The 17,040-nt window shown below is 38.0% G+C and overlaps 1 protein-coding gene across 1 annotated transcript in view; it reads left to right on the plus strand.

The window, feature by feature from the left end:
• MMS22L (MMS22-like, DNA repair protein) overlaps window positions 1-17,040 on the plus strand; it is a gene marked incomplete at its 5' end in the record, with an annotated part of 94,736 nt that overhangs the window by 36,614 nt on the left and 41,082 nt on the right.

A 17,040-nucleotide genomic window follows, 5' to 3' on the forward strand; every position in this document is an offset into this window, starting at 1 on the left:
CTGCCATTACTTCAAATGTGCAAGACTGAAATAAGTGGAAAGAGCTGTGGAAGAGTGCATAATAGGAATAGTCAGGCCCATATGCAAGATCTCTGTTTAACTAGGTTCTTTGTTATTGTCTAGTAGTTTGACTGCAGCTGTCAATAGCTTATACATCCAAAGACAACTGCTTTTCAGGCAGTCTTTTGAAAAAAGATGAAGCACAAAACTAAGTTTAGTTGATTTATTATTTATTATTTCAGTTCAACTGAATGTATTTACTGGAATAAATAGGAGATTTCAAAAATACTTTGACATTTTCTCCATTAGCTAATACACAGCAATTGTTGTGTGGTTTTTAAAGATGAAATAGGGAGAAATTTGAGACTGGTGTAAAAGTTGCCAGTTTCATAACTTGGCATTGTTCTGAAGCTTTCCAGAGCTGGGGGTTATGTGGTCCTCTTGTAACACACAGAGGAGGGCGCAGACATTCATTACAGACTTCTCAGGTTGTCACGGACAAGGTACAGGACAGTATTCACACCTTTTCTTACAAAAAGCAGGTCTGCTGAAATATTTGAATTACCAACATGCTCAAATACTAATTGGTATGAGAAAGATTATTAGAGCCTTGTTTTTAACTGTTCCTTATTTCAGCTTCTGTATTTATACATTTGGTTACTGTTACCTGCCTCTTTATCCCATCAACAGAGAGGCATAATTCTGGTTGTATGGAACAGGGGAATGTTACTGCTTCTCTCTCCCACTTCAACAGACTCACTGAAAATAGTCCTCTTTTGCCATACAAATAAAACAACACTAAAAACAGTTGCTTTGTTGAGAAGATTTGCATGACTTTGTGCCAACCAGATGTTAAACTACTATTGGCTTAACCAGGCTGATTATGCCTGGTCTGTCTGCAAACTCTGAAAAGGATGAAATGGTTCAATGCTCGTTTTTAAAATCCAGACAGATATAAGATAGTAGGCCTTTCATAAATGTAATTTTTCTGGACACTGCACTCTTAATAATTTTATAACGGTATGACAGGGAATTTACAGGTCGGAAGGAAGTGAGATCACTGATTAAAGAGAGAAGCGGCTCCCTCTAGGCTGTTAGGGAATCATAACTTCATGTGCCACTTTCTGCTAACCCCAGATGATGGCTCACAGGAGCATTCTTTATTGCTGATTAAGTAGCATTATGAAAATACTGACTTGGTTACGTTAACTAAATGCCTCAGTATTTAAAGCTTAAAATGTCAAATAGTTTTAGCAGTCCCCTTTAACATATATTGTTGGATTGCTAGAATCATATTCCAGGTTTCCCAGCTGCTTTTATTTGAGGATACTGTAAAAATGGCACTCTTTCATTTGCAGAGTGAGGTGTAGCCAAAAGCTCTTCTTTTAATTATAGCTATTCATGCTGCTATGGTTAAGGGTCTGTCAGCATTTCCATTATAAACCTTTATTTTCAAGGGTTTGTAGCATAGCAGTGAAAACTTGCTCTGGGCTAAAACTTGGCATGCAAGATTTTGAAAGTGCGCTTGTTTTCTTCCTTTCTTTTTTCTTAAAAGGCATCTGAAAAGAGACCCCTACCTCCACCATTTTTACACTACTGTGTTTTAAAATAACCCTTTCCAGGTTTTTCTTGTATTTCTTTTGTCTTCTAGAAAAGTGTACTGGTAGCTTTTGATTGTTATATTTACCTATGCTTAAATGGTTTTAAACAAGCTTTTTCAAACCACTTTTTAAATTGTTATCATTATGATTATTTTGGTGTCCATATATTTAAATAGAAATGTGACTTGGCAGGAGAACTCATTTTTATTAGTTTTTTATATGTGGTGAGTGGGTAATTGGAAACAAGATGCTACTTGCTGGCACTTCGAAGTATTTGATCTTCATAGTGAGATTCAGTATGAAGTATAAGATTGTATTTTAATACAGTCTCCTTTTTAAAAAAGTATGTAAAATAAACAGTAAACAATCAAGAAACTCCCCAAAATAAAAATGCAAAGCGCTTCCTTTCTGCGTTTACTTGGAGCATTCAGCTTTTTTCAGACATAAGTTTTTCCTTTATTTTTTGTTTCTGTTTTGAAGCAGTGTTTTAGAATCTTGGTTTGATTTTTTTTCTTTAATGAAAGATAAATGCAAGATGCTTGCCTGTGTGTGCTTTCATTTGTTCCAAATCTCTAGCACTACCTGTCATCTGAGTGCCTCATGACACAAAAAGAAACCCTAGGTTAATAAAAATATAGTCATTTAATGGATTTGCCAGAACTCACTGTAAAACTGGACACAGACTTGGAGAAGTCTGCCGAGTGCCTGGAAACAGTAGGTTCCAGCATTGCAATATGTTATTCTTAAAAGAAGTGCTTGAAACATGTTAAAATGTCTCTTATTGTAATCAGATATTGCTCAGACACGAGCTTTCCCTCATTATCGTCATCCTGGCATTTGGTTTTTGTAGTGTATTGGCACTGAGTTACGGGATTATAAAATGCAAGTACATGCCCAGGTATAAAATCACTGCTGTACTCCAAACATCTTTGCCTAGTTTCAGGGAAAGTTGCTACTAATTCCTGTAGGAGAAATGGGATGTACCTAATAACATAATAAATGGCAATTTTATTTTGAAAACAATTCTTGCATATTTATGCCCTTTTGTACTATTCTGCCAGTGTGGAAGGACATGAAAAGTTATGGAAAATTTCCCTGTGTAAATTTCATAAGCTGTACAAGAATAGTAATGAAGTAAACCTGTCTCTAATTAAAAGTTCCATTAATAATTGGGCAATGGATAACAGCAGAACTGGATGTTTCTGTCTGTTAGAGTGTGTCTAGCCTTGAGGTTGTGAGAGGAATCACGATAGGAATGGATTATCCAGCATATCTTTGCTATGGAAACGTATAGTTATTTGTAATTTTTTTTGCGGTACACTTGCCATCAAAACAGCCTGTGGGAAGCTTTCCCAGACCAACAGAAGCCTCTCTCCCCCTCTCTGTTACTAAGTCAGTAGATAAGCTCAGGAGGAGAATAGAAAGGTCTTCCCCCCTCCTTCCTCCTTTTCTTACCCTTCAGGGATTTTACTGTTAGCCTTTGTAAAATGTATTTTCTGATGTTGAACTTGGGAAAACTGTATCCAGAAGAGTTTGGAAGAGCTGGAGTCTTCTCTTACCCATCCCGGGAGTGTATTTAGATCTACCAGCTGTGATGTTCTGATAAGCACAGAGGGCAACTCTTACTAAACCACTGAACCAAGAGTCAGAAGATCTATTAGAAAGTCATTAAAAGTTGCTATGAACTTTGTTTACCTCTGTGGAAAAGGAAGCAAGTCCTTCCTTTTTGACTTCACAACATAGATCTTATGCTTGGGGAGCAAGGATGCCTTGCTGTGCTAACTTGACTTATGGTTTAAAGTATTTTTAGAGTTGTTTTTGTTTTTTTTTTAAAGTTCATTTATTCCATTAATAATATTGAGGTTTGAATGAGTGGAGAGAAAATCTAGTCTCTAAATGCTTTAGACCATGGAAAGCAAGCACTGCTTTAGAATGTAGCAGCATTTTGAGAGGTTGAGAGGTTTGCTGTGTCTGAATCCTTAAAAGTAAGCTGTTACAAGCATCTATGGGAGTAGTGAACGTCTTTTTAGCTACAGTTGTTGCCTTAAGGTGTGGCTCTGGTAATTAAAACTGAATTTCTTTTCCTCCTACTTTATGTGGGATTTGAGATTTTTTTTTTTTTCCCCCAGGAATTATTTTTGGTCTAAAATAATGGGTTTTATACCTTTGTCCCTTGTATTCTGATCTTTAGAGATTACTAGCTAAAACCATCAGGTGTTTTGATTGTGTGTCCTGTGCTCTGAGTATTACTGTACAAAGGAATGAAATGAGATATCACGTGCACTGACGCTGTGTACCTAGTACTTGGCTTATAGAAAGATCCTGTGTATGTCTAGCATTGGTTCAGGTTTGCAAGAATATTCACTTCCACTACTCACTGTATGTTTTTTTGAGTCAGTAGGTGGCCACGTGAGAGCTGAATAATTGATTAAAATCAATTTCACCTTGGTGTTTAAGATGTAATAGAGAGCATCTGCCTTGGAAGGAGGGCAACAAAGCTGGTGGCAGGGCTGGAAGGAATGTCCTATAAGGAGCAGCTAAGGACTTTGGGCTTGCTTAGTTTGGAGACAAGGAAGCTGAGGGGCGACTTCAGTGCACTGTACAGCTTCCTGAGGAGGCCAAGTGGAGAGGGGAGTACTGGTCTCTTCTCCCTGGTATCCAGTGATAGCACATGTGGGAGTGGTTCAAAGCTGCCCCAAGGGAGGTTTAGACAGGACATTAAGAAACATTTCTTTACCAAGAGGCTGGTCAAACACTGGAACAGGCTTCCTAGAGAGGTGGTCGACGCCCCGAGCCTGTCAGTGTTTAAGAACCATTTCGACAATGCCCTTAATAACATGCGTTAACTTTTGGTCAGCCCTGAATTGGTCAGGCAGTTGGACTAGATGATCATTGTAGGTCCCTTCCAACTGAAAATTTCTACTCTATTCCATTCTAGAATCACTTTAAGAACAAACTGAAACAACAGAAGCTGTCAAAGGACCTTCTGATTGTTGATGCCTGAACAAAGCCAGTCTTGGTAGATACCCAAAGCTAAAGAAACTCCTGTCTAGTACTCAGACATCAGTCAAGAAGATACACAGCTCTGTCCCCGGTGCTACAGATGAAAACGCTTTTCTGAATTTCATCCATTGTATCCATTTTATCTACCAAAAATTAATCCACATAAGCTTTCTGTGGCCTACCTGACAGTAGTACAAGACTTACTGCTGTGATAGAGTAAATCCACCAAAAAGAGAGAGTAAAATCATATCCAGGTGTACTGAGGAACCTGCTGCTTGGGACCCTGCAGTAGTTTAGAGAAATACGTGCTCCCTGAAGGACATAAAGCACAGATTTGTTTTCTGATGGAAGTGTCTCACTTCTGAAACTATTTTCCCCAAATTAACTTTCCTCTCAGTTTTCCTTCTTTTATTCTCACATAAAGTGTGAGAATGGCTTTTCATATGGAATATGTTTTTGTTGTGGATGTTAAACAAAGAAATACTTTTGCCAGTAAACCCATTATATACAAGTAGCCTTCTAATCTGTTAATTTTGATTGTTTCTTCGTTACCTTACAAGATATATATTTCTCCTCTCTTTAGGATATCTCTTGTCAGATTTAAGGCTTATTTAAAATGAACAGAAAGCTGAAGCAATTTTCTTTATTCCATTTCAGTCTCCTAAGGCCTATTTCCCCCTGGTGAGCTCATAGCAACAGGGGGGTTTAAGGGAATTCAGCTTTCTGCAAATTAATGTCTCACATCATGAAAATTCAGGACTTTTTTTTTTTTCTATATCTTGAAAAAGTAATACAGTGAGTGCGAGTATTATTTCTTGCCAGCGGGTGGAAGATGAATGATTTTGTCACAGTTTTACTGCTTGATGAGCAGTGTCCTGAGGGTCAGGCTTAAGTCTGTGTCACTATGCTGCTCATTACTCTTGAGCTAAATAAGGGCTGATTGGATCTAAATTGCCTAGCACATGGGCCGCAGATGAGCTCAGTGAGTAGGGGATGACCTGCTATTCAGGCTGGGAGTAACCCCGGTGTGCAAATGCTGCATTAGAACACCGTGGGAGAATGAGAGGCTACCGACCGCTGCCAGCAAAAGAAATCGAAATGTAAAAACTCTTTGATGCTGCAATGTTAGAATTTGAAATGTAGGAAGTGACAGGTTGATGGTACTTATCAGCTTTGGCTGGATTAGAGAACAGTGTCATCTTGCTTATATAATGACAGAAGAATGAAGCCAGCTCCCGACTACTTTGTGCCGAGCTGCTGCTGTCAGAGTCAATGCTGCCTCCTACTGACAGTCTGTGCAGGAGATGGAGAAAACGGATGGACAGCCGGCTCGGGGCGACGTTCTCGGGCTCTCTAGCATACCGAAGTCCACTCTGTGCCTCTGCCCATGTATTCCTGTATGTTTCTGGTCTCTTCTCTTAGCAGAGAATCTCAAACCTGATTGATAAAATAGCAAGTGTACATTCTGAGACAAGAGCAAGTCCTCCCTGTCGCCTTCAAGAACAGTTAGACAAGTCATCTACATGCACTGAACTATACATGTGTGTGTCTGCTTCACACAAAATATTTCCCTTTGTATTCTTCTCTCCATTTCTAGCCCTTGTGAAAGGAGGTGATCTCTGGAGATGAGAATTAATTTGTGCCTGCATGTTTTAAAGAAAGTGGACCTTTAAAGAGGAGAAAAGAATCTGAACGAACTCCAAAGAGAATCCTTATGCTAACTGAGCACATGAATATACTTGTCTCAATGGAGGAAAATTGAAAGCAAGCAAAGCACCTGCCTGGTGCTGAACACAACACAGATTGTACTAGTTTGTGCAGTTCTGAAAGATTCGGTTAGTAGAGCAAGCTTTTGGGTTTTGTACCCCCCACTTCCATCACTGGTGCTTTGGAAACTGAGTAATAGCTACAATGCTGATAAACAGACACTTGCTTAATTTTTTCCAAATTTGTTTCAGATTCTGTTACTGACGGCTGTAACCTACCAGCGCACTCACATGAAAGCAGTGACTAAATTAAGAGAAGGGATGATTCTAAATACATTCTGTGTTTTCTGTTTACTGTTTTCTGGGTATATACTATTTGATTCTTCTTCCTCTGGGATGCTTTCGCTCATGATGAAATTTCTTCTGGGACATAAAACAACTTCCAGTTTACTTGTTTCTGGGTATCGTAACAAAAAAGTAAGAGAAAAGATAGCAGCAGTCTTACAAGTACAAACAGTTTTTCTATTAAATTGGTGTGGGTCTATGGGAATGAGAGGAAATTTTCGTAAAGAACGTAATTAGTGTGATGCTTCAGTGTTACTTGTATTATCTTAATATTGTCCATGTTTAATGGTATCACTTCAGATCACCAAAAATGAGGAACTGTTTAGCACAACTAGTTGTAGTAGATGAAAATGAGTTACAGAGTTGTCTGAGTTTGTATGTGGACAGAAATTATAGCATATTTTTCTGTGTTCAAATGGAGACCAGAAGCAGAATTTAAAATTACTTTGGTATTTTGAAAAAAAAGATCATCAGCAAGAGGCAATACAGTGAAGGCCAAGTACTGAAATTAGGAAGGAGAAATGCTAATACAACATACGCAATGCTTAGCATGGCAGCCATACTGTCAAAGTATGGGGAGATAGTATGTACCATGAGGTGAGAGAACCAAAGGGGTTACCCACACCAAGGGTTGGTTGAAGCTAGGTAGCTGCCATGGCTGTTACCTCATCTGTCCATCCTGCTCTCACTTGTAGACTTTGCTGCCTGCTCAGCACAGATGGCTGCAGGATACGTTATTTTGTCCCTGCTTTAGCACAGTTTCTGCCTCATGTAGGGAGGGAAACCAAACTATGAATGGTAGTTCAGGTGGATTCCCTTGTATCTTAAAAAGGGAGTGGAGGGGCTGGGGGTGGTACTTATGTTTTGACCACTGTTTTAATGGATATTTATCTACATTAATTTGTAAGAACATAGTGGCTGTAAGAAAGTAATTATTTGACATTTGATTGAAATCTGTCCATTGGCTAACTCTGGTAACAGTGATGTTCTTTCATGTGCACAGCCTGTATATTAGGAATCAGGACTTAAGGTGACTCTGCTTAAGAAAAAATAAATAAATTTAAACATCATTGTGGGGTGTTTTAATAAAACCTATGCAGGTGAGAGGAGCTGCTTATTCTGTCTTTAGCTGTAGTTTTGTATGTCAGTTTACAAAACATTTGTGAATAAATTTAAAATTGGAGAGAGTCACAGAAGTGAGTGATGAGAGTAGGAAGTTTGTAGAAGTTTGATGGAACTGATTTTAGGTAAGAAAGGTTGAAGGGAGACATGGTAGATGTTATCCAGCACATAAAAAGATGTTGCAAAGATGACAAGTTGTCTGTTGTTCTCCATGCCAGTGAAGAAGGAATTGTCTTAATTTGGGGAAGAAGTTTAGTGTGGTTATTTAGAGTAGGCTGCAATGTCAACCCTCTGGCAGGCTGCAAGAGAGTGTCGTGGAATCGAATTTCAATTTTTACTTTTTAGACAATGTATTAGACAGACATTTACCAGGGGCTAGTCTTTCTAAGCGTACCACACTGCTGAGATGAACTTCCTAAATGACTCCCAAGATGCTACCCAGCCCTTCACTTATGTTTCTGTGATTTGGTATTAAGAAGTGCTCGATGCAGCTAGTGATTGATTAGTAAGGGTGCTTCCTAAACAGTATTCTGTGCTTTTCCTTACAGAACAAAACCTCAGTGAAATCAGAGGGTGAAGAAACCATACCTGAAACTGTAATCTGCCATAAAATTTAACTTTGGAAATCTGTCATTCATTTTGATTTGTAGTATCCACGCTCTTTTTAATTTCCCCTTTCTCTTAGCAGGGCGGGGAGGGAAGTTGAACCTGTTTAGTGCTGCTGTATCCTACTGGTTCTTGGAATTTCTGGGATGGGAGTGTGAGGATGGCTTCTACTGTGTGCAAGGCTCAGCAGCCCTGCTGAAGGGCGTGCTAGGTTTTCAGTGGTTTTGTGTTCAAGTCATGAAATCTGTCTAGAAAACTACTTTGAAAATGCTTTTTTAGACATTTTCTAAAGAAAGCTAATTGATACAGGGCATGTACGTGTGTGTGTTGTCATGTTTTAGTTGGCTTGCAGCAAGTGCCAAGTGCCATTAATTGCCTATGCCTAAATGCTCCAGCTTGCTTTCCAGTGGTACTAAACCAGGGACAGTGAAAATGTGCGTAATGTGAAATGAAATAGTAGGCTGCCCTATCCTCCATAAAAACAAAAAGGAAAGAATAGAGCACCCTCTGCAACATGTACATCGTGCATCATCTCAATGTTCTTGGGGTCCCTTCCTGACATTGTTACTGGAAAGAGCAAGAAGAGAAAGGTGAAAACAGTTTGTGGTTTGCTTAGTTCTCTGATAAGCTGAAGGTACTGTCTATTCTCTCCTCTTTCACAACCAGAAGGCCCTGTTTTATCTCTAATCGGGGTTAATTAAAGCCTTAGGGCAGTGCTGAGAGCCTGCCAATGCCAATCAAGGCTGCAGCCCCTCACCGTAGGGAACGGAGAGGTAATCCTGGGCTTGTCGCAGGCTCTGATAATACAGCTGAAAACACACCAGTGAACTTTTTTTTTGTCAAATAGTTCTGTTCATTTATTAATTTCTGGTTGTTATCAGTGAGTAGTATGAAGTCTCTGGTTTAATGTGTGTCCTTGCAAATCCATGTTGAGCAACAGAAACCTTCTGGTTCTCTATATGGTAATGCAGGGACTACGCAGGCAGCCGCGGCAGCCATTATGCACGCAGCAGGAGCGTTCGCTGCAGCCAGGGATTCGTGTCATCTTTTATTGAGGGGCAGGAGAAGGGAGGAACGAGCAACTACCTATGTGCTTGCCAGGACAATGAGGTTTTCTTCTACTGCTTTTTGCAGTCCTGTTCTCCTCACAAAAAGTCAACCATGACAATAAAAGCAACTATTTTCATTGACACTCTTTGTTTTCCCGGACAGGAATACATTGATTAGTATTGGCGATGTGCGTTTGAAAATACTTCAGTAAGTATTCCAGGCCTAAAATATTTTAAAGCTGCTAAAGATTTGCTCCCAGGGAATGTCTCTGAATTCCACACCTGTCTATTCAAGGGTATTCTACAGCAGCTTGATTTGGGCAGGAAGTGCTGCACGTGTTCAGTGTGGTACATTTACGTGGAGCTGTGTGTTAGGTGCAAAGATGACATCAGAAAATAAAGCACTGTGATCATCTCTTAAATAATAATTAACTGTAGCACAGCCATGATTATCCAGATGTCATAGGGAGATGAATATGTTCAGGCAATCAAGGGATTTTACAATGTAATTATTAGACATTGGGGAGACGTGACCCTGTTTAGGGTAACAGGGAGCTATGGTTAATTGATGTTAGGATAATCAAACTTTTACTGTTTTATTATTCCGGGACCCTAGGTTTTGCAGGAAATTGTGTGCATATGCTTAGAAAAAAGAAACTCCAAACAAGAAAATACATGCTTAAAAGTGAATCTTGAGGTTATGCTTGCATTACCTTCCTGTACTGAATTACTGCTATGATTATAAATGTTGAGAAATCATTTATATCGTCTGTAAATCATCCCCATTTTACATCACAGTGAAAATTCAATATGTCTTGATTCTGAGTATTTTGTAAAGATATCTATTTTCCTAAGACATCAAAAATGACTATTTCTTTCCAAGTAAAACTCCAAATTGAAGGTGTTTTTTCCTGCAGCCAAAAAATTTTTGTTGTTTTCTTTCTTGAAAGAAAAACCTTTGATGTGTGTACAGTCTGAGCATTACGACAGAAAATGCAGTTGATGCAGTCCCCCTTGAGCTTTATTGTCTTCTCCAAGTTTAGAACGAGAACATGAAGCAGAATTTCATTTCATTAGAGTTCATTATGAAAGGGTTTCCACTGCACTGCTGTGATACTGAACCTCTGGAATTCCTAATAACTCAACGTGCCCTCTGGAAGATTTGAAAATTAAGTATAGCATTTCTACTGTCTCTTACTGGAAGTTTTTCTCGTGCTCTTTTTTTCTTCCTTCTCTCTCTCTTTTTTTTTTTTAATAATTCCCCTCATCCTTGAAACAGAGTAATTTCTGAAAACTCTTCAGCAATCCTATCTCCATGTAAATTAATACTGTAAATTGTGCTGCTAGTGAGGGTGGAGGGAGTAGTAAGAGTGGGTGGGGGGAGAGAAGAATTAAAATCATTCCAATAAATGGTTTAATTTATGCCTCAGCAGTTAAGCATGCTCCTGGTTAACAGAAATACCCTTCAGCTACACAGGATTTGGGAGGGTTGGAGGGCACTCATTTGCACATAAATAGCCATTAACTGATAAATTCCCAGAGGTCTCCTGTTGCATGCTAGTGGTTCTGACCTACTTAGCTAGCTTAAATTTGTTTTACAGAATTATTATAATTCCATCCTTGGTACTTAAACTTTGTGATTAATGCATGCCTCACAATACAATTAAAGTATAATTACACAGTTTTACAGTTTGCTATCATGGTGTTATTATTATTACAAAGAACTGGATTTTGCAAATATTAGAAGAATTAGGGTTCTGATACCCATCACTTTGCTGTTATTAAGTGATTATGTTAAATGGGACCCCTTTATGTCTGAAGAATGAAGTGGAGAGAGGGGAATCATTAACATATCAGATGGTTTCTAAGTGATTGAGGAAGAGATGTGTGCTGGGGTTTTTTACACATCTGTAGATGATAGGTGTGAATACCTTTTGTTCATCTTTGCCAGCTGCCTATGACATGCTCTAGCACATCTGTGCTTTAGTGCTTAGAAGAAGTTTCACAGTAAACATCTCACCTCTATAATCTGTTAAAAATCATTGGTGTGTGTTAAACATCTGATTTTATTATACTTTATTGAAGCTTTCTATTACAGGGAAATATAGTTGTCCTCTTATTAAAAATATTAACGGCCAGATACAGAGGTCCAATAGATCTATGTAGTGTAGGTTAGAATGTGTGTGCAAAGATGATACAGATCTCTTTTGCGCTCTGTAAACTCAGAGCAGCTCTCTATGAGGGATCCTCCATCTTTTCGGTTTGTGTGCATTGAACATATTGTATATTTATACCGGCTGCAAATAACAGTAAGTCACAAACACTGCTATTTTTACCTTAATTGTAATGTTTACCTGGCCTCCCCTATTCTTCTGTCCAAGTTTAGTTCTGTGGCTGCTGTTCTTTCTTCAAGGAATGATCCAAGAATCACTGATGTTACTAGTGTGGGACCCAAAAATCACTGCTGTACTGCTCAGTTCTTCTTAGATTTTTTTTTTTTTGCCAATGCAACTGCACCAGAAAACTTCGGTCTTTACATTTAACAATTAATACAATTAGCAAATCAAAGGACTGCAAAGTATTTAAAAATAGTATTTCCCTGTCCCAATGTGAGTTACAAATCTAATATTACTTTCTTTATTTGTGAATCTGTGTTATATTGCAGACTTCACTGGTGGGAAATGGAGCTCTGAATTACGCTGTTTTTCTTAAGCTCTTAAGTTTACACTGTAATATTTTTTTAGCCATAGTTGCACAGTGGAAACTCCAAATGGTGTACAGAAATCGAATGCTGCACCCTCAAGTCTTATTTGATCCAATGCCTTGGATTTCACTTTTGCTTGGTTTAAAAAAACCTGTTGCATTTGTGGTTTTCTGGGTTTTTTTAAGTTGTGCTATTCATTTCTTTAACAATGAAGATATTTCTTCTTTTTAATTCCAGAGAACACAGAGTAAAAGGCAAATAGAAATTGTTTTCTTAGAATGACTTCTTTCACATTTGTAATTTTAGTCTTTATTTATGCTACTACAATGATATAATCTCTGCTTTTGCTATTATCATTTGCTGTCATTGAGCTCAGAAAACATTGGTCATTATTACTGATGCATGGAAGCATGCGAGCAGGTAGCCAGTAATTATGCTTGGAAGAATTTACTATATTTCAGTGCTTCCTACTTGAATATTCGTGAATTGGTTTTATTTCCAGTCTTTAAAAAAAATACTGCATTGAAGTGATTTAAATCATTTTCATGTGGCACAGCAAAAATGCAAAGGCACATTACCAGAAAGAAATGGTCAGCAATAAGAGCTGTTTTGCAAAGTTGGCTTGCAACAACTACCACACTATGTGGAGAAAACAGTTATCCTGTAATAATAAGACTAATGAATTCAGAAATCCATTGATTGAACTGGCTCTGGGTAGATTATGTGCAGGCTTGCTTCAAGGAGAGAAATTTATGAAATGTTTGCCGCATCCAGCAAGCACTGCTGCTATAATACAGCTGCCTCCTCAGTGGTTTGCTTTGATCCTGTGGAATGAAAGGACAGGAGGATCAGCTCAGGTCTAAATGAGATTACAGCTGGTTCGGCAGCTTATCTGGTCTAATGCCAACTAGTGTGGCTTTGCACGTCCTAAGGGGTTTACAACAGAAACTGTTTATTGAGTATCATCGGTTTACTCAACACAAGCAGGCTAATCCTTCCCAGCCTCAGCATGTTGTAGGATTGTGCACGAGCCAAACCAAAAGCCTGGTGTAGCCAAGGCCTCCGGAGCCCTTTGTCTCGCTTCATATTGATTTTTTACCTGTGTTAAAGACAGTAAAAAATAAAACCAATAACCAGCCCTATTGTGAGCAAAAGGTTAATCTGACCTAAAATCTTACAAAAGCATCTTTTAACCCTAGAAGGGATGGCAGCCTTTCTCTGACTTTTCACTCAAGGGATTTTCTAGTTTAAGGTTTTGAAGAGCAAAATAACAGCTTACACATTTAACTCTGTGCGTCTTGCAGTGTCTCTGAATTATTTCAGCATCTGCAGAGAAAACTTTAAACAGTTATTTCTGACATTATTAACAATCTGTCATCTATCTGTGGTAGGTGACGCTGTGTAACAAGGGCATGAGATGCTGAACATAGGCAGAGTAGTAGGAGCTGGTAGACGTCCCAGTGCTCATGCTGGTTTTTCACTGTAGTGGTTTTTATGTAAAAACATCAGAAAATGCCTTGACCAGCTGCTTTCTCAAAAAAAAAAAAAAAAAGAAAGGAAAAAAAAAAAAAAAGCAGTAGGTGAGTGTGTCTTCAGAATTCAAAAAAGTACCAAGCAGGCCCATAGAAGCATAATGTTATAACAAATTTTGTGCTGTAATTTCTTAGACAACATCCCTTTCTGGTTTTATATGAAATACAATGGAATATTAGATATAATAATATTTTATTGAGCATGTTTCCTGTCTGAGGTGAGCTTTTTGGAAGACTTTGCAGCGTGTGTCAGATTTTTATAAATCAAATGTTTTTGTAGTATAGTATAGAGAAAGAGTAGATTAAACTCTAGGAAGCCTTGCAGAGTAGTAGCAATACCTTTGCACTGAAAAGAAACACAGTAAGTTACTGAGTTTGCGTTGTTGGAATTATGTAGGAATTTATTAGATACCTGTATTTGTATACTGTGCATGTTATTGGGAGGAATTAAATGAGTTCTGCCGTGATGCAGAGAAGAGAATGTGGTGAGGCACCTCTCTATCATCGACTGCATGTGGCAAACTTAAACTAGGAACTGTTTTGGAGACTGTTGAATATTATCTAAGAGAAAAGACGGCAGTAACTCGAGGAATTATGAATGGCTGCTTTCTGTTTACTCCACCTAATTTGAATGAATGTATATTTTAAACTATATGTAAGCAAAGGCTACCATGGGTACCATAGAGGCATTATGAGTGTTGTATGGGGAAATTGCTAGAAGTGATGTTTAAGATAAGCATGAACTTTACTAATACTTAAGCCTAATGGACAAGATGTGTGTAAGTTTAAAATGTAGTATTTATCCAATCACTTGTATTTTATCAAATCTGGTCTTAAAGCAACAGGTTTCTATCATGTATTATTACACTTTTAGCACATTTGGAGATAAAAGCTATTGTTGGTGATTGCTTAAAGTCTCTTTGTTCAATCATCTGAACAGTGCAAATCAAAGCATTTTATCAGACTTTGAGAAGTTTTGCCTGGATAAAGCTTCCCACACACGCAGGTAACCAAATAAATTATGTGCACGGTTTTAAGTATAGCTGGTTCTGGAAGTTAAATGGATGCCCAGTGATAGAACTAGTAAAACATTTCCCTGTTAACACGACCATGCAGAATTGACATGATTGATGGTCGCTTTGATCTAATAAACTATCAGTTCTAACAGTGTTTTTTACTGTGTTTCAGAGGAGATGGTGATAAAAGTTTAGCAAGCCTACTGTTCTTCCTGGATGACATAAAAGTAGCTCTACTGTCCGTATTACCAAATGTTGGGAACAATGTTAGTAGTGGATGTTTTGCACCCAAAGTAATCTCCTTAGCGAAAAAGATGTATTACACGAACAGCATCCTTTAACACAACAGATAGTCCATAAAGAACAAAACTGATTTTTCAGGAGGAAATGAAATACTTTCTTTTGGAATTTGGAAACAAGTTACTTCTTTATCTTGAGTACAAGTTTTCCTGCTTTCCTTTCTCTCTTGGAGAGAAAGATTTTCCTAAACCACTTACAGTATATGACTCCCAGCAGGTTGCTAGAGAGTATCCTTATGCATATAGTTTTGATTTTCTGCAAAGGCAGCTGGAAAAGCTGAAGCAAGAGAGTTTCATTTTTAAAAAGGAAAACTTTATTTGAACTACAGTTAACTCTCTGTTACAGTCTTGTTTTAAATTAAGAGAAATACAAAAGACTTGGAAGTGTTTTCTCAAGCTTCCTACCTGAAAAATAAAAATGGCATAATAATAACAAAGTGTTACAAGTATAATGGTAAGACAGGTGTGTTACTGGAAATTATATTTAGAATGTCTGAAGAGATAACTATGGGTAGTAGTACTTCTAGTTTGTTTTCAGTATTTGGGGTTTATATTTTGATACTGTTCCTTGACCTTCCCTGAGGATTTTGTGTAGTTATCCTCAGAATCTGTTTCACATCTCCTGATCAGATCAGGAAATTTCAACTGAGATGATGCCATCTCAACATTTTAATTTCTGCAGCCAAAATGGCTATTTTATCAGGTTCTCTCTGCCTTCTTGGTACTTGAGTCCACGTGAGAACATGTTCAATGAGAGACACTGCATTTCTAAAGCTATGCTAGATAAAAGCAAACATTTGAGAGATGCGGTGAAGTTCTCAGTGAATTTGTGTCAAGAAATTTGCCAAACTTTGATTTTTATTATTTTTTATTATTTTTTTTAGCATGACTAAGAAGAATTTTAATGATGATGTCATGATAAATTTAGGGCCATGTAATTTCTCAAATTGTAAGCTTTTCCAATGTGATCTGCACACTTTTGATCTGTTTGAATGAAACACTGTGAGCTTAAACAGAGATCTACTTTAGTACATTATGTGGATGTCTGTTCCCCTGTGTGGGGAATCCATCAGTGCTGGGAGTGCATTAAACCACTGGGCTCTGAATTGTTTAAGATCAACCTGTTAAGCTTTAAATTTTCTTTCAGATATCTTTACTGTGTGAAAAATTACTTTTTAAAAAGTGTGAACAATAACTTACAGAAGATAGGAACCTGTCCCATCATTATAATTCTCTGTCGACTGATGTTATCCTGCTCTGAGTCCCATGGAAGAGCTAAGGCAGGATTTTGGAAATGATTGTACTTAAAAATGGGTTTCGGTACTGGCCTTTCAGAATCAGTTAATTGTCATTCCAGTTACACTGTGTAGTTATCATTTCTCATGGAATTTTTTTGCGAACAAAAGATAGTGAGGAACTGGTAGAAAAGGCTTAGCTTGTAAAAATTCAGAAAATTTGTGGTATCAGTGTCTGGGTCATTGTTTAGAAACAGACAGCTACATTTCATTGCCCTCCTGGTGCTCTAGAATAATGTGTTTCAAGTAAATTATGTTCTATAAGGAAGCAGCATATTGGATTCCCAGTACTAGAAAAACACTGAAATACTTGTTTAAATCCAGCAGAGGATCACCAATATGATTGGGAGTCTTGAGCACATCCCCTATGAGAGGAGGTGCAAAAACTGAGTTTGTTCATCCTTAGGAAAAGAAGACTTGGATGGGAGGTGGTGGAGGGAAGGCATTTTATTGTTTTGCACAACAGTCTGATGGGGGTTTATATATAAGATGGAATCAGACCCTTCGCAGAGGTGTACAGTGATAGGAAGCAATGGACTGGGATTATGATGAAGGAAGTTTTTATTAGATATAGGGATAAAATTTTCATAGGATAGTGAAACATTGGAACAAGTTTCTAAGATTGTACAATTTCCCTCCTTAGGGTTATTCCAGACTGGCATTGCTTTGAGCAGGGGTTGGACCAGATGACCTCTAGAGGTCCCTTCCAATTTAGATTTTTCTATGATTCTAGCTCTTAATAAAAACCCACAAAACAAACAC

This window comes from Phaethon lepturus, unplaced genomic scaffold (assembly GCF_000687285.1).
Source record: "Phaethon lepturus isolate BGI_N335 unplaced genomic scaffold, ASM68728v1 scaffold3696, whole genome shotgun sequence".
Classification (NCBI taxonomy): Eukaryota; Metazoa; Chordata; class Aves; order Phaethontiformes; family Phaethontidae; genus Phaethon; species Phaethon lepturus.